This window comes from Ambystoma mexicanum, chromosome 6q, assembly GCF_040938575.1.
Source record: "Ambystoma mexicanum isolate Mex_15411 chromosome 6q, UKY_AmexF1_1, whole genome shotgun sequence".
Lineage (NCBI taxonomy): Eukaryota > Metazoa > Chordata > Amphibia > Caudata > Ambystomatidae > Ambystoma > Ambystoma mexicanum.
This window is the reverse complement of record NC_090937.1, coordinates 1,036,775,956-1,036,803,338: the sequence shown is the minus strand read 5'-3', so window position 1 is coordinate 1,036,803,338 and position 27,383 is coordinate 1,036,775,956. Positions and strand designations below refer to the sequence as shown.

Below are 27,383 nucleotides of genomic sequence, written 5' to 3'. Positions count from 1 at the left end.
CGGCTGGCAGTTCCCACGCGGTTCATCCCTCGTTGCTGTCGGCCATCTTTGCTTTCGTTTTCGGAGCCTGCTACTTTCCACTTTCACTGCGGATATTTTTGGATCCACACCTCGGTTTGCTTCTCGATTTCAGCGAGTCGCTCTGCTGGGTTTCAGACGCATTGAGGAATGTTTTCATGGGTATACAGCCTCGATTTTTCAGGATTTTACCAGGATATAGTTGGCGGCCCTGGGAGCACTAGGGGATCATGTCTGCATCGGTTTCTTTGTGAATTTAGAAGATCCACCTCTGGCGCTACAATTGAGAGCAGACATGTCACCAGTCCAGCAGTATTTCGGCCGTTCAGAAAATACAGACATATCAAATTTCCTACATCCATAACTGTGCCTTAGCCTTTTAAACTTTTCATTTAATTTTCCATGGCAAGAGAGCAGGAAGTCCAGGGCTTTCACCGCATGACATTGCATGGAGGGCAGGCATGCCACACAGGGCTGCTTGGTGCATTAGAGAGATCTGTCTCTGGGGTTACAAAAGAGCTTGCAGGGCATTATTTTTATTTTATTTTCTAAAGTGCGGACATAGATCAAGAGCAGCAGAGCGCTGTACAGAGTGGGTAGCCGGAATTTGGGTGGGCATCTTTTAACAGTAGCGCAGAAATGTGAGGTCTGTGCATCGGTACCTGCGTACACTGGTATTAGTCCTTTGTCAGGTGTTGTTGAAAGAGCCATGTTTTGAGAGATTTGCGAAATGGGAGAATTGAGGGGACATTCTGAGCCGACACCAGGATCGAATCCCAGAGGGTGGGTGCATGACAAGAGGAGAATTGTTTGCGGGTCCTCCCTTTGCAGAGTTCAAGCCGGTTGCTCAATTTGCTGCGCGAGGATCGTGTGCCACCAAATATGTGGAGCTTAGTCGCCAGGTACGCTGGTGTGCTACCCGTGACTGCTTTGTAGATGAAGTATGCAGTCTTCAACCGTTCCTTGTTTGGAGTGGAAGCCAATGTAATCAGTAAAATTTCTATGTTCCAGTAATAAGACAAGCTGGACTGCTTTTACGGTAGCCAAGTCAGCAGCTTAGAGCCCTGTCAGAAGAGCATTTCCTCCATCAATGTAATATGAGCGTTTATTTGTATAGTGTCTGTATAGCGCCTATACACAGGCGTTTCAAAGGAGGGGAGGTAACAAGGGAAAAATACAATAACATACTTACAAGACCTTGAGACACTATCGTACTAGGCCTGACAACATTTCAGATAGTGTAAGAGCATTGACAACGAATGAGGGAAGGAAGGGCAGAGGGAGGAAGGTGAGGAACAAAACAATAAGACCACAAGGGCCTGCACTATGGTCTGCAAGTCCTGCGGCAGGATAGGATATGGAATTTATAACGCGGCTATACACAAGTGTTTCAAGGCGCGAAGAGGCAAGGGAGGGCGAACAAAGGGAGGACAGACAACAATCCTACTAGGCCAGGTGTCATTCAGATTGTGCAAGTGCATGGGGTGGGGGAAGGGGGAAAGGGCAGTGCAGTACAAGATGATAAAATAAATCACAAGGTAAAGTAACAGCCAGCAGGTGGCAAGTGCAAAGGTAAGTGCAGAAATCAGGTGTCAAGTGCTGATGGTGGGACTGTAGGGATACAGTAACAGCCTCAAGTGCGGGGGTTTTATTTTTCAAAGGGTAGAGATTCTGAGCCAGGCTATTTGGGCCTTCTTGGCTGTGTTTTTCTGGAAGGACAGATTGCTGTCAATGGTGAAGCCAAAGGATTTTGCTGAGTCTGAGAGTTGTGGCTCAAATCCTTCTAGGCATATATCATTGAGGAACAATGAGGACAAATTCAGTCTTGGATGGTTTTAGTTTGAGGTAGACAGTTGGCATCCAGGACTAGATGATGGCTAGGTAATCTTGGAGACAAATGTTGTCCTGTGTGCTATTTACTCTCATGTACAAGTGAGTACTGTTTGAGCATTGGTAGATGGTTATATTGAGATCCATGAAGAGAGTGGCCAGAGGCTCTATGCAAAGGTTAAAAAGCATTGGGGAGAGGATGAAGCCTCGGGACACTGTGCAGGAGACCTGGAGTCAGTTAGAACGCAATGGGTTCATCAGGACAGCCTGGTGTGTGCCTGAGAGGTAGGAGGTAAACCAATTCAGGACAGTGCCACAGAGAATCCCATCGTGTCATCAATGAGGGAGAGAAGGATGCGGTGGTCGACGGTGTCGAATGCAGCCAAGAGTTCAAGGAATACGAGGCGGCATGAGTCACCCTTATCCATATGGAGAGAATCATCCACCACGTGGATGGTGGCTGTCTCGATGCTACACTTGGGCGGAATCCTGACTGATGTGAAAATTATGGCCAGTAGTTGCATAGCAACTACTTTTTTCAAGATTTTGACAAGAAACGTGAGGTTTGTAATGGGCCTGTAGTTGGCCAGGTTGTCTGGATCTAGGGTTGGGTTTTTCCCAAGAGGTTGAATGAGACCAGTCTTGAGGGTGTCCGGGAATGGTCCTTCTGCGCGGGAGGCATTGATGATGCCGAGTAGTGGACCGAGTGCCGGGCCTTTCAATTGTTTAATGATGGAGGCTGGAATTATATCAGAGTAAGAAGTAGGTTTGATGGAGGCAATCATTTTTCAGTGATCCGGGGGAAAGTAGAGCGAATTCGTTCTAGAGGGGCAATGTGCGTGCCGGGGTGAAGTGGATGCTTATTATTATTATGAAATTATTATTACGAATGCTGCGAGGCTAGCTCGGGGGTGTACCATGGGGTGGATGGTGTTGTATTAGACCGGCTGGATTTTAGGGGGGTAGGGGAGGCGAGTGTACACCAGTTTCATAGCAGAGTTGCTGAATAATTCCAGCAGCAGGAGGCATTCCCTGTGGTGGGGAAGTCTGAAAAGTTTGCTTCTAGCTCATTGACCGGGACGTTTTTAATGAGCAGCATTAAGTGAGAGGGCGTTTAGCCTGAGCTTTTTGAGCTGTAGTCGAGTGGGTGACTGATAAATGGGATGGCGGCGTGGTCAGACCAGTTAAGTGGGATAGGGTCTGCACAGGTGATGCAGGAGGATGATGTGAAGACTAAGTCTATGGTGTTGTCTTTGTTGTGTATGGGGGAGAGCACAATTTGGTTAAGGTCCATGGATGTGGTCATTGTGAAAAGCATGCTTAGTGTGGTTGTCAGCCTGTGACTGATGAACATTAAAATCACAGAGAAAGACATTATTTGAATGTGCCAATTTGGCAGAGCAGAGTAAGTTGGAAGGGTATGCAACGAAAGAGTAACTCCTGTGAGGTGGTCTGTAGATGAGGTGGAAGGTGATGGATTCCTTATACAATAGAGGGACCCGGCAGGTTAGGGATCCGAATGAGCTTGTTCTTGGAGAGAGGGGGGGGGGGGGGTGGAGCATGGCCAATTGCTCCTGTGGATGAAGGTCACTCCACTTCCTGCCCTTCCTGGTCTGTCGGCATGTTGGATGTAGTAGCCTAGGGGTAGGACTTTGTCAAAAACATATGGAGAGGATGGGGGTAAACCTTGTTTCATTGACAAATATGGCATCAAGGTTGTTGTACGAGAGGAGGTCAGCGATCTCTGCAGCGTGAGAGACTGCTGAGTGAGCATTGAGCAACATGAGAGGGTGTGTTCATGTGGTCCGGAGGTGTTGGATGGGGGCAAGGGCAATATTGACAAGGTTCACTAGAGTAGCTTGTCGGGGCTGCCCAGAGAACTTGGCCATTTGAACCCTAGTGAGACTGGGTATGGGCTGTGGAGAAAGGAGAAACATGGTTATGTCTTTTGGTGACTAACAGTAGTAGCGATTGTTTTTCAGGTGAAATGCATGATAGCGGGTCAAGCTCTTGGCCCTATCAGGCCTGAACAGGCACAAACAGGTGAGGTCCTTGTCTTTTCATGTCCTTTGCTGAGGACACCCAAGGAGACCGGATTAAATAGATGGTGGGCGGGGGAGCAACTGAGTGGCCGGGGCTGGTCATGTAACCAGCAGTCTACTCAATGCGGTCTGCCTGGAGCTGGCCTACAGTCCTTAAGCAGAGGCTTGGAAGGCGTGAAAAACGGAGGTGTTTGGAGCAACTGAGTGACAGGGCCTGGGCACGTGAACAGCAACCTACTCAATGCCGTAAAGGCCATTAATAACTGTCTTGGTAGATTGTAGGCCTAGAGAAGGTATTGCCTATCCCATTTCCCTGAGTCATAAGTGTACCTTTGCCACAGGAGACCGTAATAGCCATTGTTATTGCAGGACCATCTGACACATCAAAAAGAGCAGGTATGCCACTCAAGCTTTCTTGGTGATGTGGCAAGAATAATAGTAACAGTATTGCAACAAATGTGGCATCTGGTTCTTTTGAGTCTGTTCTGTGTGGATGTAGACATAAAACATAGCAAGTCATACTACTGATATGTGTCTAATCTTTCATTTTCTATTTTTTTTGTAGCACGTGACTACCACAGAATGAAGTTTGGGTTTTCTGGCTCATTGCGCTTATAAAATAAAACAGGGCGAGTACTGTGGCGGGTCAGAAGGACAGAGGCAATTCTGTAGATGAAACTCCCAACTATCCCTAAGCTAAAGTGTTTTTCCCTACCTAACAAACTAGCTAAGCATCTCGTCAGTCGTCGTCAAGTCTCCAAACAAAACCGCCCTCTGTCCAACTCTAAACTATTCCATCTCTGCCACTAAATATAAAGCACTAAAGAACAGGAGAATGACTCCCTTCTTCTGTAATCTGGTTTTCAGCAATAATTTCACATAGTTCAAAATTAAGCTTTTCCAGTGTTCTTGACTCGTTGCTTTTGCCTTCTTCTCTTCCTGCCCTTTCTCTTGAGACAATGTACTTATTCATTCTTGGCACAAAGTCCACTTTCTTCCCTGGCTGGGACACTTCCAAAAGGTTTCTCACTTTCTGTATACACCTATTTTATCACTAGGCCAAGTATCAGGATTCCATAAATGACCTTTACTTGCTTTCCACGCTTTAGTGTTACTGGCACGAGGATGATTGTACCCGTAATGATCCACACGTATTCACTCTCTTCAGTATTAATAGGACGACTTTGACTGTACCAGAAATGGTTCACACACTTAACTCAGGCTCTCTCGCTTGCTCTCTTTTCAGGGTCACTGAAACGAGTATGATTTTTCCAATGAAGACTTCGCTTGACCCCCTCTCTTCAGGGTTATTACAAAGAGTAGGATTTGTATACTGGTTATTTCTGAGTTTCTTCCCGAGTCTCCCAATGTCCCTGTTAACTTTCTGTCTTGGGGTTCGCATAACCGGGCCTCTCCACAGGACGGGAAACTTCACAATACTTCAGGATGGCTTCACTCACTTCTTCGGTCTTCTCTTTAGCTCTGCATCCATCCCAAGATGTCAGAGGTTTTGTGGTGTCAGCCTAGTTGTCGAACTGCACAGTCCACCCCTTCCGAGTGACGCCACCACCTATCTTCCTTGGGATTTTTTAGTCCCAACTCCTCTTGCCTCCACTTCTCTTCACAGTCGCGTTCCACGTCAGCCGGTATCTCTCTCGGTCAGCAGGGTTTCTCGCAGATCTCCAATTTCCTCAGCAATACCTGCTGGAATTTCCCAGGCAACGCAGGTTTGAACCTCCCAGGTCACTCTCTACCCTCCTCAGCTCCTCCTTATTTTATTACACGCAGCTGGCACGTTTCCAGCATAGGATTCCAGTCCTCCTTCTCTTTCTCTTGAACAATCTGTATTACTCGCTCTCTCTTCTTCATGGTATCATTAAAATATACTTCTTCATAGCATACCACTGCTTTAACATCACAGAAACCGATATTGGCTTGGCTTTTCTGAGGCTTGGACTTTACTGATGGTTTTGGATGGAGTAACTCAGGGAGTTCCTCTATCCCTCAGGAAGGTATTGCATAGAGAGCTCACCGCCATAGCCTAAAAGAGAAAGACTTCCCCCTCCGACCCCCATGGGGAGAAGTGACTGAGTCATGCAATTCATCGCAATACCATCGCAATACCCAAAACAACTGCGCCGAAACATTTTGAAATAATTCTGTACAGAAATGGTGTTCTATGCGATGTGCTCACACTATCGACTTTATGAGTTTAGCTTATTGAGCAAAGCAAACTTACTGTTTAAAAACTACTGTTAATCAGGATAACGTTTTCAAACGTATCACACACCCTTTACAATTTTGGATTATATTACTGGCAAAAATAGGTGCAGCAAAAGAAGAACAGGAAAATGCACCCAACACTACAAACAAGGGATACAGTGGTTTGTGAAGAACTGATGTTGTAGCAATCCCAAAAAATATCACGCAATGTACTCATGAAGGATGCTTATGTGTAGTGGCCTGAATTCAAATTATATGTGTGCGTAACCTTACGCCTCAATATATCCACCTCACCTACCGCTATCGGAAGAGGTGACCTAATGAGTAGCTTTCACAATCTATACCTTCAAACCCTTACATTCATGTTAGGGGGAGTGTTTTCCCAATCTCATTACATCAAAAGCACTAAAAGGATTCCTTTTGTGAAGCTACATAAGTGATTCAGAACAATACTGATAGTAAAGAACTGGAACCAGACTACACTGTGTTTAGTATAGAATAAATTACTACCACGTTTGAGGCTGAAGAAAGTCAATTGTCAAACAAAGGAATTCTGTGGCAACCGAAATATATTGTGTTTGATGACTGCAGGCTGGATATTTTAAAGATGCTGAAATTCACCACCTTAACCCACAGCACTTCTTGTGATTGACTAATACGAATGGCATAGCAACCAACTTGGCAAAGCATGGTACCCGTCAGGATCACTACAGCCTTTCTTGGTCTACTCAACCACTCCTTGGAAATGTTGCAGCTGGAAGGAAATGTTGCAGCTGGAACTCTGCATAAAAGTTAATGTGCCATTTTGTTTAGTGGCTCAACATTCTCAAACATCTCATTTTGGAGTACAGTTCATGTCAAAGAACACCTACTTCAGATACTAAAGAAAGTACATCTTCCCTGCAATAAATGCCAGCATGGCGACAAGAGCAGGCAGCACTGGACAATGCTCTTGCAGGAAAAAGGCTTTGGTTAGCAGGTGACGGTTGGTGCCTGAATATAAGTGCAAAGTATTGCACTTATTTCCAGGACACGTGCACAGACAAATGTTAAGCACTGCGGTGGACCATAATAGAGAAAGTACTTGCTCTGTTGAGATTGAGAAGCTTGGCTATGTTAAATCCACTGAACTTTAATACAGACGTTTAAACGTTTAAAAGATTCTTCTCGAAATTACAAAGCATATGTAGGGGGTTTATCTGGCATAACTCTAGGAATATGATAGCATTATGCAAGTTGCAGAACTTATGAGCAGAGCGGCATTAAATTGCCAAACTTTGAAATATACTATCTGGCCAGTCAACTCCAATATGTAGCAAGGTGGCTATCAGAAGAGGGAACACTCGAGCATACACTTTGAGTGCGGAATGTAATCCCTATTTTTTGAACAAGTGGATGTGGTTGCCTAAACAGCACAGGGTGGGGGATGGGGGAGAGACTGATAAGCCTGGGATGGACGATGTGGCGCAAAGAGTGCAAGTTACCAGGAAATCTGCCACTGTGTTCCCTGCAGATTCCGCTAATAGCACTATAAGGCATAGGTGAGAAAATTAGGCTGAACACTAGAAGATAGTGGGAACCAGCAGGCATAGAGACACTGGGAGACGTGTGGCGAGACGGGAAGGTTGTGAGGTTCGAAGCTCTGATGGAAGTCACAGGGTTGCACTGGCGTCCGTATATTACATATTCACGGCTGGTGAGGATTATCAAGGACACGTGGCCCGAAACAGTGTTGGCCCAACAGCCTGAGGCAATCACAGAAACATGTTAGGACATGTCTGAGGGGGGCCATGAGGTCTCCCGGATATACGAGTTGCTGATGTCTGGGGTTGGGAAAGAAGTGGTCCAGATGAGACGGAACTGGGAGGAGGTGGTGGGAGAAGTAATGGAAGATGTACTGTGGGTTAGAGTACAGAGATACCATAAAAAGGTATAGAGAAATGCACGGTTGCAACAGATTCAGTTATATGTCACCCACAGGGCATACATGACTCCTACGAAAATAGCTCAGTTTAAACATGCAGGGATACAGAAATGTCCAAAATGTTGTTGGTGAGTGGATGCGGGAATGGTACATATGTTTTGGGCATGCCCAGAAATAGGAGAGTTTTGGAGGGAGATGGTCACGCTCATGGCGGGGAAAGAGATCAACCTGGATGTGAGCTCCCTCTGGGTGTGCCTGTTGGGGGGGAGAGTTGGGGGGGGTCCCCCCAGGCCTCGTAAAACTAAACATGCAAGTAAACTAAAAGACCTGGCATATATACTAGCAAAACGCAGAATAGCAAAGAGCTGGAAAGCGAGCAGGAAACCATTGGCACAGGTTTGGTGGCACGATCTAAAGAAATGGGCCAAGGTGGAGACGTTGGTATGGTATGAAGCAGCTAGTAGAGGTGAGCTGAGGAAGAAGCAGAAACGTTGGGTGCCTGGAGACAACTAGTAGCAACATTATTGGTGTCAGACCAGGCCAGTTCCGCAGAAAATAGCTCATCAGGGGCGTAGTAGCGGTGGGTTGTTGACGGAAGTGAGAGGGAGAGAGCAGGGAGTGCTGTAGGCTGCGGGACGGGGCATAAGGGGTTTGGAGGGGCAAAATACTAAATGTAACATGTAACTGTGTGCAAGAGTTAATGTACGGTTATTGAACTATATGGTTGCCATGTTGGAAATCAAAAAAGTTTTTTAAAAAAACAAAAATACTTTAATACAGACGTTTAGAGGTTGAAGTGATAGCCACCAACGTACAGGGAGGTTCCAACAGATCTGGCATCAATTCGACACTTTGACACATGCTAAACTGTGGCCAAGAAAAATCAATGCTGCAGCGGGAAAAAAAAAAAGAATGGTTTCAACGAACTACGGTTACAGTCAATAAGTAATCCTCTCTGGTGGAGTTCTCACAGTTGAGAACAATCAGAAAACAGATTCTGGTCAAAAAGTGTCAATCAATTCTGCACTATACCGCCAAGAACATATTCATGGGACTCCAACACACACACTATCGTGCTTGAGAACATTTACCACTGAGGAAGGGAGAAAGTTGAAGGGAAATGGGAGAGAGATCTGGATACTAGGGGATGAGGAGAACAGTGGGAAGGGGAGGAAAAGAAGGAGGAAGAAATGGCTGGAGCCTAGGTTTTCACTTCCTAAAGCCATTGTGAAGAGTGTGCACGACAACGTGCTGACCAAAGACCTCAAACAATTTTGCCATAAAGATTTTTTTAGAAGTGTGCTATAACGTGTGTCCACAAACTGTCACAAAAGGTTGTATTTCAGAATCGATGGCGAGGACACGTTTAAAAGTCTTGCCACACAATGAAAACATGGGTAGGCAAGACTGGGTTTGGTGCAATCGGAAAGGAAGGTAGTGGAGAACTGCGTTGTAGATAGACCCTCAACAAACGAAATAAAGATTGGGTAGCCAAGCCAATATTCTAACAGATGCAACATGAGTACATCTATGATATTGTACCAACTGTGATTGTAATGGAGATATGGCCTTAAAAAAACAATTACGGCCACTTGCAGATCTACTGCCAAAAACCCCTGTGCAAAAGGAAGGTCAGTCAACGTCTGCTGCTGTCGCCAAAGTAAACGGCAAATTTAAATCAAACGGCTGCGTAGTCTTTGTTATGTTTCACTTAGTTGTGGACCTATATAATAATATCAAATCTTCCTAGGACATGTGCATAATGTACAAAATCAAATGTATGCCGTCAAGAACATTTACTGTAGTTTTCCATGTATAATTTGCTCACATATTATGCATGTACTACAATGGGCACTTTATCTGTAAATACACATTTGTTGGAACAGATTGCTGTGTGGGTGAACAACAATACTTTGAGGTGAACGTTGCTCCTTTTGAGACAATTTAAAAGACAAAATAAACTGGCAAATGGTGGACAAGAAACATAAATAGTGGATTGTTGACAATGTACTGAAATCTGTGTGGAATTGAAAAAGTAATACATTCATAGAGCACGCACCTTATAAGGGTAAACCCACATGCCGGTCTACACATTTTGACACAAATATATCCAGTGGTGTAGCCAGGATTTCCTGCATCACGTGGCTGCACATCATACACCTGGCCCCAGGGGAAATGGTCTATGGAACTAAAGGAGACAATTTATGTGCCCAGGACCATGCAAATGCTTTAACTATATTACATGCCATTCAATCTTTTTAGTTAGAAAAAGACAAAAAACAACCAAATTACCTGTTGTCCAAGAACATAAATTAGAGCCCAAAATGTAATATCGACCGAGTACTAAGACTACGTTCAAGCAAACACCAACCGAAACTTTGATAATGGTACCGGTTTGTAGTCATTGGCAAGCGCATGCAGCTTGTATGTTGCGATAAAAAGAAAAAAAAACTGCTCTGCTAATTAGAAAGGAAATATGGTTTACTTTGTGATTCAATCCTTTGTTTTTTTATTAGGTTGGTTTATAATGCAGAAATAACACAAACCTCTTGTCACCTAACATCTTTCCTTAGCAGACACAGTTTCTTAAAAATACACCAAAAAAAGAGCTCTCAAAACATGTTCTGTAAGTCATGGCATTGTATCACATACCATTTTGTATTCCAGTTCATATTATAAATGCAGGGCTGCATGTTGTGTTACATGTCACTTGTATAGCGCCTACTTCCTTCGCTATGGCCTCAAGTACTGCAATGGGACACATGAAATTAAACCTAAAAGTACAAAAATAGCTGACATGGTACTACTTAATCTGTGTCAACTACACCATCAATGGTTTCACTTCTTTATGGCTTACAACTCGGAATAGTGTGTGTGATGGTTACCTGCATTTAGTCATCGTTTCACACATGCAAGCATTTCGGTACTATTCAATTACTGTCCAGTAGTCACGTGTGAGAAAATCTTTTTTTTTTTTGTAATTATTTGTTTGGCTGAATAATTCAACCTTTCAAATTTTCATTCATTATTCATAACAACGTTATTACTAAAATCCAAATATAAAACATTAAAATGTATTACAAACAAGCTTAATTTATCACAGAGAAAGCATGGTATGGATGCAAAGGCCATTCAGGCTAACAAGAATAACATAACTATGTATACATACATCATGCCCTATTTCACTAAGCATAACATTATGTATAGCACAGTGTATCTCAGTTTTATTTCTCTTGGCAATACTGCGTTTATAAACTGAACAAGTGCGATATGTATTGCGCTTCTTGGACTAGTTAATAAAAATCCCCATATATCCTCTTCAGGATAGGAGCACATAAATTGACACAAGTTACTAAAATATATTTGTCGAATAATATTCAATGCCGGACAAGCTATCACTAAATGTGAAAGTTTCAATTTGGTCAAATTCTCCACAGAACCGACATACTGTTTGGTTTTTAATTATCATACCCCTTATTGCTAGAATCTGCTTAGAGCTGCAGAGATTCAATCGAATTCTGAGAATTTGTGTTCTAACTAGCATTGAGGGGCAAATGGCTCTCCGTAGATCGATATCTTTTGTGTGGGAATATTGCCAAGTTGAAGTCTTGGTATTTCCTTCATTGGGCCTGTGTATTTATACAATCAAAACGATGTAACAACACTTTAGCCTTTGTCGGATTCAATAACAAGAGTTCAATTGAAATGCCTGCATCATATAAAAGCATCTTGCACACAATTTGACCAAATGTTGGGAAACCTTTAGTTTGAAGTGAGAACATACTATACCTACAATATGCGGTGTTGTGGAGCCCAATAGACATTTTCTGTACAGGCTACACATTTTCAAAATAACTTGGATATAGATGGATATCGTGCCTAGTTCATAACGTAATAGTGGTAAGGGCTTGCACCTAGGAAGTCCCAACGCGATTTCCAAAATTTGTTCTCGTGCTGATCCCAGTACTGTCTTGTTCTCGGAGCATTTGTGTCCGAGCCGTATGTTATAATCGGGACAAGTTTCTGTTGAAAAAAGGTCAATATCTGGGAAAGAATAAAATTTGACAAACTTACATAATAGTATCTTAGCTTGGGATATTAATGATCTAATTTTAGTGTCCATTGTCACTGTATACATGGTATCGCTAATGGTTCCGGTAAATGGAATTCCCAGATACTTATAGTGAGGCACTATCAACAATCTCTTATTTTGCAGGGTCCAAGCATATTTGGCAGTTTTGATCTTCAGTTTTCTCTGGCAAATTACGATTTGAGTTTTATCAACGTTGATGGTCAAGTTGTTTTTACATACGTACTTGTCCAATTTATTTAGGAGATTTTGGAGACCTTTGGATGTTTTAGACAGTAAAACAAGGTCACCGGCATAGAGAAGCCAAATGATCTTTTGATGACCCTGTTTTGGAGCATCAGCAAAAATAGCCTCAAAAAGGAAGTTCCTAAATCAAGCAGAAATAAATTAAACAATGTAGAGGCCAATATGCACCCTTGTTTAAGCCCTCTTTCGGTCGGAATACTAGCAGATAAAGGTTAATCTAACCTGGATGGTAGTATTGGAATTAAGTTTTTTAATTATGGTGAGTAATGATGACGGACACTCGTATCGTGACAATTTAGCAAAGAGCAACTGGCGATCTACTGGGTCGAAAGCTATACGAAAATCGACAAATGCCATATAAAGCATTTGATTTCGATCTAAACATTTTGATTTAAGCATGTTGAGAATCAACATGTTTGGGGAAGTACCAATTCCACGCACAAAACCAGATTGAAAAGGGTCTCTTTTATGCTCTTGCTGAGACCAGTTGTTAAGTTTCTGCAATATAATGCGACTGTAGATTTTCCCGGGCGCATCTAACAGTGCAATAGGTCGATAGCTTTCCGGCATACGACAGTCGCCTCTTTTACAGATTAGGACGATTATGGAGTACGTCCACAATGCAGGAGTGCTTTGAGAGTAGTTGATATGTTCATAAATATGATATAGTATATCCGCCCAAATTTCATGGTGTTGTTTAAAGTCTTTATTAGAAAGACGGTCAGGGCCCGGTGCTCTAGATTGACTTATGATCTTGATATTTTAAAGTATATCTGCTTTCACAATCTCAAGATAGAAGGGAAATTCTGCTTCAAGTACTTGCTTCTCCACAGATGTGGCTGGTTTCGCATATATTTTCTTTAAATGATCTATCCAAACCAGCTCAGGAACACTATGTATCTGTGACATAGTTTGTGGAGTGGATATAGCCCGATTCAATGTCTGCCAAATTTGTTCTGCGTTTTAATCACGTATTGTAGTCAACATTTGGGCCCCATCTCTTTGGGACAGTGTAGCACGATAGAATTCTATTCAATTTTTATAAACTGTTTTTGCTCTAGTTAGGGCTATACTTCTCATGGGACGTTTAAGAGCCTCACATTTTTGCAATCACAGCTGTGTTTTCTTATTTTTTTACTTGAATATCAAATACGTGCTTTTTTGGTGTTTGGTTAGTTAAACTTCGATTTTTTGCCATGAATCTTTGCATTAGATCATAATACGGTATGTTGGTAAAATGACATACTGTGCATGGCTACGAACCCATCGATTGACCTTATACCAACAAGACTCAGAAGCAATTATCAAATCTATCTGCACAAAGAACCCGAGAGAATTTTGGTCGCTATTAAACTCCACATCATCGAATAAGACTAGCAGCATCCAAAATACAATCAGTGAAAGTTCTTGGGAGAAAATATATTGAGGAAACTTTCAAACTTCCGTCTGACAGCCAAACACCTAATCCCTTGGAAAGCATCAGCATTTGGGATAAACTAGACGACAAAGAAGAAATCTATGAGCTAATAACCACCCTGAAAAATTCTAGAGCTCCTGGCCCAGAGGGTATTACCAACATCGATTTGAAAGCCTACCCTGCCGCGTGGACAACATTTATCAGCAAAGTCTTCGCAAGATGTGCGCAGTCTAAATCGATACCAGCATTGTGGACGTCTGCCACCATTATCCCCATTTACAAAAAAGGAGATCCCAACAACCCTCTAAATTATCGACCAATTGCCTTGCTTGATCCAATTGCAAAGGTCTACGGCTCATTACTTACTGAGAAGATTTCAATCTTGGGCCAATGAGGCCCCATGCAACGACCACTTCCAATCAGGGTTCAAGAAAAGTATGGGAGCCACTGCCAACATCTTGGCGCTAAGTGTGCTCAAAAGTAGAACGATGGAAGGGGGCCCTGGGCTATACTTGGCGTTCATAGACTTCACCCAAGCCTTCGACAGAGTTGACAGGTCACTCCTATGGAACAAACTCGAAGCTTGGTCCTGTCCAAAAGAAATTTTGGAACCTATCAAAGCCCTCCACAAGAACACCACTGTTAGAGTCCGACTAAACTGTAAAGGCACTCTTTCGTCATCCATTGCGACAAATAGAGGAGTCAAGCAAGGGTGCCCACTGGCCCCATCAATCTTCCTGGCATACATTGGAGACTATGAGCTGTCAGAAGCATCAGTAAGATCGTTCCCTCCAAAGTTAGGGGCTCAAAGAATAAGTAGACTCCTCTATGCTGACGATCTAATTTTAATCGACCAGACGCCAGTTGGTTTACAACGTCAGCTAGATAACCTTCTCTCTTACGCTACAGCAAACAAACTAGAAGTAAACAAGGGAAAAACTAAAATAGTAATCTTCGAAAGATCAGCAAAGAAATCGGACAGAACCAAATGGTGCTATCGATCGTCACCGATTGAAAAGGTCCACAGCTTTAAATACCTGGGCATAACACTGGACAGTTCCAAAAAAGACCTAGCCATGCAGGAAGCACTGTATACAAAAATCAGGATGCTAGCTACCAAAGGCAAAGCTATTGACCAAAAGTTCGGCCGGTTTTCAACGATCCCAGCCTTAAACTTTTATAAATCAAAAGCAGTACCCTCCATAACTTATGGAGCGGAAGCCATGTTGCAGTTACCGTCCGTCATCTGGCCAAAGCTGGAAGGTTACTACTGGAGAACCGTGCTTGGGCTACCCTCTTCTACGCCTGTTGCCTCAATCCGTAGAGAAGTGAGCTTACTGTCCTTACAAGGGACAGTAAACTGCAACTCCTTAAGACTCTACAGAAAATGCCTACTACCCACGAGCCCTATTCTGTACGAACTAATAAAATCCGAGCTGGAAACTGGCAAAAATAGGATGCTACAAATTTGGAGGAAAGATATGCTCGTACTACTCAATCAATTGAGAGTGACGAAGAGGAACTGCTCTTAAATCCGTCAAAGATTCAGAGGAAAATTATAGAGCTAGACTGGATACAGACCCTGGACAAAGCTTCAGAAAACAAATTAACTCATCACCTACCGCCTAATACAAAAAAACTGAACGAACTTCAGGGCTACATAAAACAACTTCCGAGCAGAAAAGCTAGAAATTGCCACCCAAGAGCAAGGATCAACCTACTTCCAACGAACGAAATCAAAGCTATTAGAGGACTTTCAGATACTAGCAATTGTAGACTTTGTCACAACCCAAACGAAAAGGAAACAATACGGCACCTTCTCCTTAGCTGCATGGAAACAGAAAAACTTAGGACCCACTATATGCAATATTTTGCGTCTGACCCATCGCTGGAGCCAGAACTCTGCTGGTGGTCAAGGATGATCAGCGGTGATAGTCCGACGTGGCTAATGGCAACAACAAAAATACTCCAACATCTGCTGAGTCAATTTGAAACCATCCTTGAATAAGGGCTTAAAAACAACGTATTCGACCAACAAAAACCAAAGGGCCGCAGGTCGGCTGAAAACGCCAGCTAATCCGTGAAAATTAAATAAACCTGAAAGGCAACCTACTACTGTAGATAACGTTTTGTAAAAATCATTTATTTGATTAAAACAAAAACAAAAATAATACGGTATGCCTGACAACAGGTCTCCATTTGAAGACTTGACAAAATGAGAAAGTATGAGCAAACTCATCCAGGGTATTGTCGGTCCACCTTACCTGATTTAATCGGATATTTACAATTAATGTCCCTCCCACCAGTGATTTCCTATTGTCTGTGAGAAGAGGGGATATAGACCATTGCGTGATGAGCATTTGATGGTCACTATTTTCAGTTGGACAAACATGGAAAAAGATTATTCTCGTTAGTAATTTGACGCCCACATAAATTAAATCAATTATAGCTTTTGAGGAGGCCCGTTTCCACGTATGATGTGGCGGATTGTCCTCTGGAAAAGCTAAATCGAGCTTGCATAGCAATCGAGATTTCATTAAATGTGCCCATTGTGTAAGCTTGCTCTTTTTCTCGCACACGGTCGTGATCAAAGCAGTGCAAGTTAAGATCTCCTGCCAAGATGGTATGGGAAATTTCAGGGACTAATACAATGTAATCCAACATATTGGCAACCTCATACATAAACTTTTAATCATCAATGCCCGTAGGGCTCCAATATAAGTTAATCAGAGCGAACAGAACAGAATGTACAGCAACAATAGTAATCTGGGAATAAACATTAGGCGAGTATGAAAAAATTATAAGGGATCCTGAACTGATCTTTGTACTCGTCAAAAGACCAGACATGGGACGACCCTTTTCACCTTTTACAGCCAATGTTAGGTGTATTGCATGAGCACGCTAAATATGGGTGTCAGTAAGCCATGTTTCTTGTAATAAAACCAAATCAAAGTTTTACAATTTACATTGCTTATTGTTAAGCAGGTGATTATGGCCACATGTATTCCAAGATACCATTGAAATAATTCTGTCTGTGGTAGACTGCTCTAGTTAACTTCTAGAGCCACATTCACAAGCACATTTCACAGCAAGTTGAACATTTTCGTTAGGTAAGACAGCATTTGTTGGCAATTTAGATTGCAATTTCACCCGAGGCCCACCGGCCTGAGGAGCATCAGCAGTCCGAGAGGGGCCCACTACAAGAAGGAAGCCCTTAGCAAATAACTGATCTTTGGCTTCCCAAATAAGATTTCGCACTCCTCGTGAACATAACCATAAACAAACAATGCTCAAAATTGTATCATTACCAAATTCAATTTGTTCCAAATCTGATGTAGTTATGTCTTCTAAGACACTGCAGTGATTTAGGACATATTGAGGGAAGGGCGCTGGCCCACAACCAAGGATTAGAGCACTAATATTTTTGTCATGATTCATTGTAATCACTTGTTGCTTCGAAGGGAATTTGACATTTCGTGAGGTCTTATCTAAAAGGAAACTGGTTCTTAGTTTGATTTTTGGGGAGAAGGGACTGTAACATCCGAGCAATCGTCTCTCCATTTCCTTTAGTTTGATCTGATAAATCTCTAACAGAACAGATATATTTTACAGGCTCCCTAAAAGGTTGTTCATTATTACATGGCATGATGATGGCAACAGAACACTGCCGGTGGATGTCTACTAATTTGGAATCATTAGATTGCAAGACTGAATCAAGTAAAGAAGCTCCTATTTTGGGTAAAGCTGTAAACCTAGACATATAAGCATCAACCTCCTTTCTGATTTCCTGTTGACTGATCAGCTTTGCAGCTTGCTTGTTTTTATTACTGCCCTCATCTGGTGGTGAGGGTCGAGCTGCATTGGATCTACTGGAAATTAAGGGTGTGATGCTGTCCTGGTGCTTTTGGACTGCTTCTGCCAGAGCGTCCAAAGGGGGATATGGTATGATGTTAGCCTCCATACTTTGTGTTATGGCTGATCGATTTCTGTACTTTATATTTTTTTGTTACAGCCAGGGAAGCCATTTGTGTGTTCTTAACCGGGACTTTTAGTGCTTTAATAAACTGTTTTGTAGCGGCCGCCGTTGTGGTCACTTTACTATTTATGTTCTTAGTCTTTTTGCTTTTTAAATGACCCAAGATGTCTTTTCTTCCTGATTTGAAAAAAATAAAAAAAATAAAAAACAATATATATATAGCATAGGATTTGGGGCCTGTTATTGCGAGTGCTTTGCTCTTTTGCGGAGCATCAGCTCTTTCTGACTATATTCCAGCTCGAGATAATAACAGTAAGGTTGGACCTTAAAGCTCTAAAAAATTTGAGAGCTCCAGGACCAAACAGAATGGCCAACGTAGTGATTTGGTCAAATCCAGACATGTGGTGAAGCGTTTTGTTTGAGTTATTTGCTGAGGTATGGAGAACTGGCATTATTCCCTCCAGCTGGCGAACCTCCATTTTGATCGCTGTATTTAAGAAGGGTTGTAGGAGTAATCTGTCTAACTATCGGCTATTAGCCATGTTAGACAGTAGCTCAAAGATTTTTGCCTCCTTGCTTTGGAAAAAAACGTAATGCTTGAGCAGAGAAGAATCAACTTTTGCACATTTGTCAAACGGGCTTTCAAAAAAAGCATTAGACCGGACAGAACATCAGTGCACTATTAAGTATAATATTATAAGCATCTATATTTATGCTTTATAGATTTTTCAAGGGCTTTCGTTACAGTGAATTGATCTTTGTTATGGTCCAAATTGCGTAAATGGAACATCGATCTGCATTTATTACATCTCATTATGTGTCTATACAGCGATACTACGGTCAGAATTCACACCAACCGTGAGGGGCATTTGACACAGTGCATTGAGATGAATGTGGGACTAAAACAGGGCTGCGCGCTTGCTCCTATATTATATAACCTGTATACATCCGATATGGTGCAGGCGATTAGATTAAGAAGGTATGAAATGTCCCCGCCTCTTTAGATGGTATACCTATCCCCTGGTTATGTTTTGCAGACAATAACATTTTAATGGACCATACAACGATCGGTTTACAGCGCTTGATTGAAGCACTTGGTTCTTATGCTAAGCAGAATGATTTAGTAATTAACATTGATAAAACTAAACTTCTGCATTTAAGCACGAGAGCAACACACAATACAGGCTTTGTCTAGAGACTCAATACCACCCCGATTGAAATTGTGCGTGATTACTTGTACCTGGGTTTTCCTATTAGATTGCACCAAAACAACAGGTCCCTCAAGTGCATTTACATGCCTAAAATCATGAGCAAGTGGTTAATTTTAAAGAAATGTATATGTAGAAACGGGGGTGTACGATTACTGTATACAACACATCTATTGTCCCTGGGATACTATATGGAGCAGTTTTTCCTATCTTTATACAGGAGTGCCTGACTAGAAATTGTGGAAGGGAAAATTCTGAGGTCCATTCTGAAAATTCCCCAATCAGTACCATTAGAGGCACCAAGATTAGAATTGGGGGTACAAAATATAAGATCGACATTGTTGATTGCCAGACGTAAATTATGGTGCTCTATGTTGTCCTCTGAGCAGGGGTCTCTAATGTCACTTGCAGCTGAGTTAAAAAAAAAGTCTAAGCCTAATGATTTTATTATTGACCTTCACGATACTGTAAGAAGTCATTTATCTACAATTCGTATGACACTTAGTGAGGTCATGGATAACCCTAAGGGATTTGACCGCCTAAAAAAAAAAAGAAAAATGTTGTATGGGATAAAGATATGAGCCAGACATGGTTGGCAAGGAAAAGCATACTCTCTCTAGTCAGGTCAGAGTTTCACTTTTGATAAACCTGCACTTACCGGACGGAATTCTCCACTTTACAAGTAAAGTGTTTTATAACCCATTTAAGGTTCAATATCCTCCATAATGATGAATATCTCGGCAAGCGGTGGGATATTCCTTGCGAAGAAAGGCTATGTAGGCTGTGTAAACAGACACCAGAGACCTCTCGTCACTAAACAATGGCTGACTACATGTGTAACCGAGATGAAGATAGAGCCACTCCCTCAAATCCTTTTAAAAGCAGCTATGCCACAGTAGAAACAGAAATCTATCAAATTGGAAAGGTTATCCAAGAGAGAAATTAATAAATATTGGGAGCAAGCCTCGCTAACCAGTTATTTAGAACATGGTATAATCCCAAAAGGCTTACGCATCCTCATTTTCCCTAACTTCAAAAATGAGGATGATGCATATTTGACTGAGAAATGGGAAAACAATCTTAACGATAGCACAAAGATTATGTTACAGTTACTGATTCTCCATGCGACCTGCGAACACAAGAGGGTAATCGCACAGATTGAAGCCGAGAAACAAGAGATTAAGAATATGTCAAATGCTGAAGCTACCAAACAGAAAAACTTCGAAAAAATGAATATCCTCAGAGAATATCAAGATGAGATAATTCAGGAAGTTTTTTTTAGGGATGACATATGACAATGTGGATCCTAGATCCAGACCCAGTTCAGCTAACTCCACACTGGCAAGTTCCGATCCAGACACAGAAGGGGATAATACGGAAACTACCCCAGTCAGTACTAATGTAAGGGAATCGGTAGCTAGAGCTAGAGGCGGAAAAAGCTTTTTAGAACAGATTCGCAGGTACAAAAAGGGAAGTCACAGACCCTTCAATACCAAAGAGGTCAGATTCCAAACTTCACCTACTGTCCTTACTCCAGCACCAAACACCATACAAGGGGAAGGAGGGGGGGGGGGAGTGGAAGCTCTGAAGAGGATATCGGTCGCTCAGGAATCTTGACCAGAAACAAACACAAAGAAATGTCTGGTGAAGTAACACCGTCCAATCTAGTGGGCAATCTTTCCAATAGAAATCTGACTGAGGCGGAGATTAAGGTTCATCTTTTGCTCCAAGTGCTCACACAGACTGTCAATTTTCAAATTGATATATTTAAATTTTTGAGAAAATTAAAATTCAAGAAATTCTTTGAAACGCAAGTGCGATCTTTTGTGTCTAAATCCACACTGGACCCTGTCAGTCCATACACTATGTCAGATATTGTTAACACCAAAATTCGGATGTCTTTAAACCAAGAAACCAATTCAGACCTCGACACCATATGTCAAGAGCATGGTGTCAGGACTAGACATTTGGAAATCAATAAACTGAGACCTAAATCCAAATGTACTCCACAATTGACCTCGGAGAACGTAATTGAAACCTTTCACAAGGCACTCACTAAAGACATTCATGCTTATTTGGACAGACCCAATAACAGGAAGAAAGGATACTGATTGTCAGAAATACGAACTGGGGCAAGCCCAGACGACTGTATCATAGGAAATGAGAATAGAACTACAGTACCCAGTAGGCTTTGGGGCAATTGTAGTTCCAGTCTGCCGCCACTAGCCAGCTGCAGGTAATGGGACGTTTACTAAACCGTTGGCCGCCCGTGCACTGGTGCTGATAATTGTTGATTATACAGCACGGGTGGTCACGGCTGTTCGCTCTCGGAGGAAGAATGCAGGAGAGATTGTAATTTTGCTCGAAGTTACGCTGCGTCCCGCGGTACCAGTTCGAGTGGAGACACGGTTTGTAAGGGGTGCGCGATCTCCATTACTCGTTGCCCTCTTCCTCAATACGTGTGTCTCAGGCGGATGGCGCCGAACACGCTGAAACCTTTCTACACGATGTGAACATTAACGCATCAGTGGTGTCCTCGGCAGTGGACGTCCGGTTCACGGAGGTTGAAGGCGATACTACTGGAAGTCCGGGTGCGCTCACGAGGCACCCAGACAACGAGATAAGTGCTTCTGTTTTTTGTTACATGTTTATTCCACGAGGGTGTCAAATTCTATTCCGTGTTGGAAATGTTTAAGTTTGGAGTGGACGTAGTACTACCAAGTCATATGAACGCTACGCTCACCCTTGGGTCTATGATTGGCAATAGACCTTTGCCTTAAAGTGTGATTATATTCATATATTGAAAATTACCTGGGACATCACGCTTTCATGCTTCGAGTACAGATATGTCTGTGCAAATAGCCCGGACGATGGGTACCATTCTCTGAAGCCAGAGTGCAGAGTTCTGTCCTCAGTTGGCTGTGCTTTATGTTGTTATGTTGCTTGCCTGCCCTTTGGGCCATGAGTTCATGTATATTTCATATGGGAGCGTTCCCTTGTTTGTGTCATCCCGCTTACTGCTTATGTGTGTTCATGTCAAAGCTGATGTACTATGTTGAGCATTTACGTTTTATGCATATTCAGGTTTAGGTAGAGTTCTTGTGAGTTTGTAGTAGGTGGTGTTCAGGATCAGGGATACAGACTGGAGGTGAGAAGGTGTACTTAGGATTTGTGAATTGTATGTTGTCTCCCTTCCTTCCCTTTGACAATCCACCCCCTTTCCCTAACTCCGTCTTCCCCCCATTGGCTGTCACGTGGTTATCTGTTAGATTACTATTCAGACCCCCGTGCCAACCACGGTGGGAGGGTCGATCTATTCGGCTTCTGTGGTTCAGGAGAGAGGAGGGGGGGACTGGCAACCTGACTTTATGCTGGCAACTTTAGATAAGACATCTTTGTATACCAGTATGCATCATGAGCTGGCAGGAAAAAACCATAGATTATACCTTCCGGAACTCCTCTGCTTCATACTTCCAACACATTGAGAGTTTTCTTAGATTTACCCTTTATAACGGAATTGTACTTTTTGACCGACCATAAATGGTCGCAAGGACCAAAAGTTCTAAAAATGCTACCACCAAAGCTTCGAACACCAAAAGGTTGAACCTTTGGTGGTAGCATTGCAGGCAAGTAAAAAAAATAAACGGGCGCTGCGGGGGTGTCCCCCGCAACACCCCACTCACTATACTTCACAATATAGTGAGCGGGGGTTGCGGGGGAAACCCCTGCAGCCCCCGTAGTATGCATGTACGTTTGTTCGCATGAGAAAGGTGCAAACTTTTGGTGGCTCGCACCTTTCTCAAACAAACATTCCGTCCACAACAAAATCAGCCGCAGTCGGATCACTTAGAACCTTTATAACAATGCTTGTCTGTTCAATGACAATTACTACGTCCAATTAAAAGGGGTGGTTATGGGTGCCAAATTTGTGCCATCCCTGGCAAATTTGCTTATATCACAGTATGTAGACACACATATTTACAATCAGGAAGCCTTTCACAACAATTTGATTGGTTGAAGAGGATACATGAAGACTTTTTAATTGCCTGGACCTTTTTATGTCACACACCAACAATAACACTTTTGGTATTAACCTCACGGGCCATGCAAGCACATCATCCATTGATTTTTTAGACCTACACATCTTCATAGAGTATGGAACAGTTCAGACAAATACTTATCATAAACCTACAGATGTGAACTCTGTGCTTAATGCTCAAAGTAGTCACCATCGGTCCACTATTAACATAACGGGAAGAAACATTTCACAGGGCAAGAAGGAACTGCAGTCTTGATACCGACTATACCAAAGGATGTGATATTCTCACTCAGCGTTTTCTGAATAGAGGCTATAAACTGGATAACATCAAGAAAGCCTCCAATAAATATGCCAACACTAAACAATCAGAACAATCAGAACTCCTAGCTGAAAAGGACAAACACACAGATCACACATTGCTATCATTACCCAATTCTCCAGAGATTCTTCCATTTTATACCAAGTAGTTCTTAAACATTGGCACATTCTTAGACTCGACAATGATCTGTTGCCCTGTCTTACTAACAAACCGAAATTCACGTTCACCAAAGCACTCACTATCAAAAAGAAACTGAGCCCATCTTTCCTCAATACTAGTGATCAACGAATTAACACCAATTGGCTCAAAACAACAAGGTTTTTTTAAATGTGGTAATTGTAATTTGTGCAAATATGCACATGAGAATTGTGAAGTCTTTACTGCCATTACAGGCATATCTGTGAAGTTCAATAACTTTATCAATTGCAAGACAGGCTATGTTGTGTATGCATTAATATGTGTGCGCAGCAAAATATATGTTGGATGCACTATCAGGCATCTTAGAGTTTGAATTAGAGAACACCTGGCTAGCCTCAGTAGCACCCAAAATTACCACTTGCAGTTCATTGGCAGCAAGCACATCAGTTAGCCAACAAAGAAGATATTCGATATATTGGATTGATGAAAGCAATTTACAGGCCAACCTAACTTGCACACCTGTGTTGCCTCCACCCATATCAATATTTATATCTTTTTTGTGGATATTCTACTAGTTTGCAACAGTCCAATTATAATTTTGGAACAAGATAAAGAGGTTCATTGACATTCCAAACCTTGTTATAGTTTAATTTCTTCAATCCATGCCTAATACATCCAATCACTAGATTAGGTCTCATTTCTCAATCCCATATCAATTTCAAAAGTCTAACCTGCTTTGACCATGAACGCCACTTCTAAGGAACACTCTCATACAATGGTCTCATCTTTACTATAAGAGATGGAGCAACATTTCTCATACTGTTGTCGTTGAGGGCCATTTCAGAGTCCGATACTAGTTATCACCTCGATATGTTATGTGATAAAAAATGACTCATTATTCTATATATACACCCATATTATTCTTTCAAACGATAATTATAACAGCACACAGTCACGATAACATTAGATCTTTCAACATAATATCAGGGAAACTCAACTATCCTGTTACGGGTGTGACATTTGTTTTTGTTTACATCTGACGTCATGCGCATGACATCATCATGTGCGGACATCACTGTGCGTGATGTTCCGCAATGGATTGTATGTTATTTACAAGAGGCGTTCGGTCAATGGTCTCGGCCGCCCATGAACTGTTCAAGGGATGTATCCCCTTACCTAGCCGCTGCCTATTAAAAAGGTAAGGACATTATATATTTTTTATGAACAATACCCAATTGCCACAATGCGGGCATGCCTTTGTTGATACTGTGTCAGGATTTGTGTCATTCATCAATTTATACTAGCCTTACTTTCTCATCAGCATGACCACATGGTCGGCCCAAATTATCTTGACACCTGCCAAGCATATGTTATGATAATTTCATTCTTTTTTGACTAACATCTGCCAAGACTCTAACCAAGCCCAAATTATTACGATATCTTGCTAAACACAATCTGATTGTACTCGAGTTGGGAGCGGGTGATACTGGATTAGGAACGTTCAGTTGGTGAACAATAATGTCTTACTAGCTACACCGTACTATAAATTGTTTTTCTGATTATTCTGTAGGTATTACAGATTTCTTCTACATTATCTTGCATACAATTGGATATTTGATTGATTGTCAGACAATTTATAATTGACTCAGATGCCTGCTGTAACTTGCAGCTGAAATCCATCCACCTGACCTCGGGTATGATATTTTTATATCATTCCCCCTTTTTTTCAGCCTCAGTAAACAGGTTTTTTGACCGTATAAACAATTTCTGAAGACCAATGATCTCTACATAATTAATTGGCTATTTTTTCAGACAAGGTGGACTCGGACCATTGGGTCCACATCACTTGATATCAACCACAACGCTTGACCAAAACTTCACATAATCTAACAAGGGCATTCCAGTCCATCCAGGTATGGATGTTACTCATATGTTACGTATTCACGTATATTTGACGTCTAACTAGTCCACACCAATTATTTGATACATTTAAATTAATTCTGTCCTTATTTTAGGTTTATGACATTTAATCACTGGAAATAGGGCAATTCCCTCCTCTAGAACTTTCTTGCTTCTATTCACGATCACCATCACCAATTTATTGTTATATTATACCATTTGGAATGACCACCAGCCTCAAGGCCCGAGTAATACATATCTTAAAACATAAGAGCTGGTCCACACACATGGGGGATTTACATCCACACCACTTTCAACCTATTATATGGTTATAAGGTACACACCCTAACTATCACGACAATCAACAGCGGCAAGTCCAATGGTTTTGTATCTCTTTCAACTAACTCATGAATATTTGAGCTTTATTAGTGTTGATAATATGTACAAGAATAAGATGTTATGACTCATCAATAACGTCAAGGTATATTTTTTCTCCTTTTTTCATTTCCCTTCCTTGTCTTTGCTCCTCATTTTTTAGCAATCCATTTTACTACTACCAGCGTCTGTCCTGAAATGTGGTTTGGTTTGTTTTCTTATCAATTATTATTCATGTTTTCATGATGTGTCAAACAATTCTTACTATTTCAATGTAATATCTGGATTAATGTTTTGCTTTATCATGACATGGAAAGCATTCCTTACTAACATCTGTTGGATATGATTCTTTTTGTGTTAATGATCAACAGCCTTGAGAACGACCAGGTGGTCGAAACACGTGTACTGTACTATATGGAATAAATCATCTACTACAGCAGATTAACTTGTGATTTGCATATCTACATCCAGGACTACTAAATTTGTTTAGAGATACAGTACCCTGAGCGTGAGTCGCCCTTCCCAACAATACAATCCTTTTATCCACATTTCGTGTCTAATGAGTTAAAAACGTTGGTCTTGGGACACATCTGAGCAAAGCGTCTACTGCACACAAAAAGCTTAGATTCCCTATGTCTGAACGCTGCATGCTTCCTATACGTTCCATACGGGGAGACTTGACACAGGGAACACAATAAGAAATTTACATATTTCTCAACATGAGATCAACCAGAGCCACATGCAAGCACTTGAAGCGCTGCACCCGCTACTGCTCATTTAAGATTTCTGTGCGTCACTGGCAGCCACAACTTTTAAAAGAAAACAAGCGATAGCCCCCCCATCTCGTGTAGAAGTGTATGGGGGCGCGCGCGTCCCCAATGCAGTGCCAAATTTAGAGAACAATGCACGGATTTAGCCCATTTTAGCGGCGCCGGCATCCCTCCCAAGTTGAGGCTCGCAGCGATAGCTCGCCCTGCAGGCTGATACCGAGCCCCATTGTCGAAGGGATGGTTGACAAGCACGACCTGCCAACTTCGCACATCGCAATCTAAGCTTCTGAATACATGGGGGAGGGGAGAAGAGGTCGAATAAACCAGCTGGCTTTTACGAAACCTGCACAATACCTCAGGGATCATATGACATAACGTTTTACCAAGGCATCGGCATGCATTCACAATGTGTAAGTAGATATTCACTAGCACAAGGGGGCGTGTGCGGTTGTTCCCTCATATCGACATAGAATTCCCCGCGCAGGGTACACACGCCGTAGCCCCGGTCATTGACGCTTAGGAAACATACCGCTGTGGCGAGCCGAACCTGTGCCAACCCGTCTCTTGTAAACCTAGTGTGGGGCCGCTTTGCCTCCTTCGTCTACTCTCCACTGGCGTCAGGCGGAGCCTGGTTGCTGCAGCTCTCCGCCGCCTCCCTCTGTCGGCAGACGCCGCCCCGCCCACTGCACCAGCACAGGCGAGACTTCAACCTCGCGCCGCTTACCTGAGGCCTGTGGCGCCTTCAAAATCTACCGCCTTTCCGGGGCGCTCTCTGAGGGGGCCAGGATTCATTCTGCAAACCCAAAAATACGTGGTAAATTCGGGATGTACTGTTTCAATCTACGATTGATGTCTTCCGCTGTGTGGCT

General features: G+C 42.3%; 1 protein-coding gene across 1 annotated transcript in view; it reads right to left on the bottom strand.

Annotated features, from left to right (window-relative positions):
* MTUS1 (microtubule associated scaffold protein 1) overlaps window positions 1-27,145 on the bottom strand; it is a 1,716,559-nt gene extending 1,689,414 nt beyond the window's left edge. The window contains exon 1 of the mRNA XM_069631569.1: window positions 27,044-27,145. The gene's annotated coding sequence lies outside the window, so the exon portion shown is untranslated. The remainder of the gene's footprint in view (window positions 1-27,043) is intronic.
* Between the last annotated feature and the right edge of the window lie 238 nt (window positions 27,146-27,383).